We start from the raw sequence: 3,721 nt of genomic DNA, 5'->3' as shown, positions 1-3,721 counted from the left end.
CGACACGAAATCACAAAGATTCTAGGTGCCTAGTTAGACAGATTCACTTCGCTGGATCTCCAGAAGACGCTGGAGGCATTAACGTCAGCATAATTGATACAATTGGCGCAGTTGTTGCGATTCTCGCTGCGAAGCAACTACCGCGAAGAACCAGTTTTTGCGCCGTGAAGTATCGATTCGTGGAACAGCAATCCGGTAAACATTGATACGGGGAATATCACTTCACATACTACTGAAAATCAATCCATTGTGTCAAATCGTTGGTTTACCCCTCCCCCCCCCAACCCGAGGTGGATCAGAAGAACTATTGAGATTCGAGAATCTATCCCTAAAGGTGGACGACCTAATAATATCTACCTGCTGTTGCCACGGAGTGTCAATATCAATGTGGGGAGGGTGAAATTGACAAGGAAGGGAAAAACTTTTCGAAGTAGAACCCGGTATCTATGCGAACCATTTCTGGGGGGTGGGGAGCGTGAAGGATCCGTTAGATATTTCCAAGAGTGTTAGGAGGGAAAACAAGACCAGGGGGTGGGCAGTAGGGATCCGAGTAAGTCAGAGGATAGTGGAGCAATCTAGGGAAAAATTGGTGTTGGCTGCCTGGGGATGCATAGTATAAAAAGGATGTGTGTGGAAGTGGGGGGGGTGGGCAGCAAGGTTTCCTAACCCATCAAATTGATTGGATGGGGAGAAAAGGTTTCTAGTATCCGACATACTTACGAGCTCAATCCGATACAGAAAAATGAGCAGCTTGCTAATATTCCCATTCAGTGGTATACTTAATATCGAGTCCCCCATCTATCAATCATGTGCCTCGATGCAGGTGAAAGAAGGGCGATATAGTCAAGTGGTAAGACAAAGGACTGCAAATCCTTCATCCCCCAGTTCGAATCTGGGTGTCGCCTTGTTGTGCCAGTATCAATAATTTCGACGATTTCGGGATTGACTACCGCGCCAGACCCGGACACAAATCGAGATGCTCCATAGTATATTATGGCCTATCACGCTAGATGTATCCGGATATGCCACGGATAGGCAATCCTGATCTTAGTGTATCAGGAATCGAGGAGTAAATTATATGGATTGACAACCCCTCGGGGATTGGGACTTGGTAACATTATAAAATATATTGGTGGACGGATCCGCACTCTTATTACCTCCTCCCACTCGGGTATCATATGAAACAGAAATTGATTCCCATGTACGATATGTTACTGACTTCGATTCGGGTTCATCCATATAAGCACCCAGTAGTTGGAGGAAAAGGAATTCAATAGAATTGAATTGAAGGGATAGGAATTACGACCACGGATATGGTTAGTATTGCTTGGGCTGCTCCGATGGTGACTCCTACATTCTCTCTTTCACCTGTGGTTCGGGGAAGAAGTGGATCGCAGTGAGTAATTTTACACTACTCCTCCTAGTATAGTAGAATCCGGGAGATGTGAATCGTTGGGGTGGGGCCCAACGATTCGACCCCCTCTAGAATCTCTTGCTTCTTCGTAGGAAACACATATGGTATAACTAATTCCCTTCCATTTATGGGAGAATTCACCCCCCCCCCCCAATCTCAACTCTCTGTAGGAATCTTCTCTCCCGGGAGGGGGAGTCAACCAGGTAGTTTCCAAACGACCCCTATTGGATATCCGCTGGTTAGATTCATCAAATGCCTCGATCTCTTCTCTACGTAGATATAAATTTTCAGCAATAGGAAATATTGCAGTTCCACTTAACTTTTTTTTTTTTTTTTTTAATTTTTTTTTTTTTTTTATTTTTTTTTTTTTCTATTTTTTTTTCTCCGCATAATAATCCAATGGAGGAAAGGAAAAAGTCGTAGTATCGGGATAGGTTGGGAATCTATGGATTGGGTAATGCGCCCCCCCCCCCCCAAAAAACCATGGGTGATTTTTTCATTTCGTTGTGGCTTAAGCAGGACCAGTAGTTGGAGCGAGGTGTTATCTCTCACTTCTCATCCACGTCAGTTTCTTCTGTCGAACTTCCCGGATCCTCTTTCACCGGATTGAATCGGGAAATAGATAGATAATCTTGATATATCCGAATCAATGGATAGATAGAAAAATCTCTCCACGTTTCAAATTTCAATCCGGTTTGTTCTTTATGCACCCGATCCACCCCGTTCCGTAAAAATAGGATCTTTAGACTCATGTCTGACTCCATTGGTTACCCATAAATCCATATGTACATATAGATCTCCCCTCCAGAGGGGGGAGGCTAGAACCAAAGATATCACAGGGGAGAGAGATATTGGAACCCGCCAATCCCCTCCCCCCCCCTAGTTTTCGAAGTATGGAGAAACATATTGAATCAGTTTAGTCATGGATTGATTCCTATTGGGATTCATTACTACCGACACCAGTTCAAGTTTCACATCCCCCGGGTAGAGATATGCTGAAAATCGCAGAGATGTTGCACGGGTACATTTGGGACCACACCTCTAGATACATTAGGTTCCCTCTTTGCGGAGACATACAGGAATACATCACTACTAGCCCGATTCCGACTATTGCACCGGGACCTGGTTCCATGGAAATCATAATAAAAAGGATGAGTGAGATGGACCTCCCGATCGATAGATAGATGGGTCTATCTATGTAGATCATCTATCTATCCAGATTTTAATTGGGATGGGACTGTGGAATTCAAATTGGGGGAGTAAAAATTAGTAGTTTACTGGCAACCGAGTTGCTACTTCACGCGGAGTAGCATCCTATTTCATCCCCTACCCCGGGACGTATATTCAACCTTCCCTTATCTACTTACTACCATCCGCGGCGAAACAATAGACCAGGTTCTCGGATTAATTGTTCTGAGCAGCCGTTTGAATGTAAGGAATAGGTAGAAAAGCTGTAGGTATTGGAATAAAGAGTGCAGTAGCTATGAATGCGAGGATATTTACTTCCATATTAGTGGTTCAAATTGATTTGAGGAGTAACTTGAGTGACCCCATTAGGAGAGACTCCTGAACTTTATCGTGATATTGTGAGTCATCCAACTCTACTAGAGTGGATCTGATAATCGGGATAGAAAAAAATTAACTCGGTCTGGTCAAATCTCTGATATCAATTACATAGTATATCACGAAAGAAAATTTTAAGAGTAGTCGATTGTTTACGCTTCTTCGGCAAGAACTTGCCCCCCCCTTTTTTATATTCTTACTGAGACAGAGAAGAGGGGTTAGTCACCGCATCTTTCTGTGGCAGCAAACGAATCTAGAAGCACTGTGGGTGGGAATCTATGGATGGAAAAATCAATGACTGGAATAATTTCCCCTCCTCCCCTTCCCTCTCTCGCCTATGGGTTGACGTGGCTAGAGATTAGCCCCGCAAATAAGCTCATTTGAATACTCGTAGTGAATATCCATAGTAAGCGCGGGCATGTGGAACTGGCGCGAGGCGGATGTCTCGTCTCCTCGAAGAATCAAGACAATTGGGGCTTTCGGGGTTAATATCTCCTGCATCTGTATATCCGAAACGGGATTCGAGTAAAAATGGTTTGTCGGATTCACCGTGGATGGGGAGATAGAGCATTGACTCCTAAGCACCCAGTACATAGACTTTAATTAATTGCTGGGATTGTAGTTCAATCGGTTAGAGCACCGCCCTGTCAAGGCGGAAGTTGCGGGTTCGAGACCCGTCAATCCCGCTACATTTTATTGAGTCATTTCAAATAACTCAGTCGAGATATACAAATTATAATGAAG

This window comes from Dipteris shenzhenensis, unplaced genomic scaffold (assembly GCF_047967505.1).
Source record: "Dipteris shenzhenensis isolate YYH24624 ecotype China unplaced genomic scaffold, Dip_SZ_1.0 scaf0294, whole genome shotgun sequence".
Classification (NCBI taxonomy): Eukaryota; Viridiplantae; Streptophyta; class Polypodiopsida; order Gleicheniales; family Dipteridaceae; genus Dipteris; species Dipteris shenzhenensis.
This window is presented reverse-complemented; position numbering follows the sequence as displayed.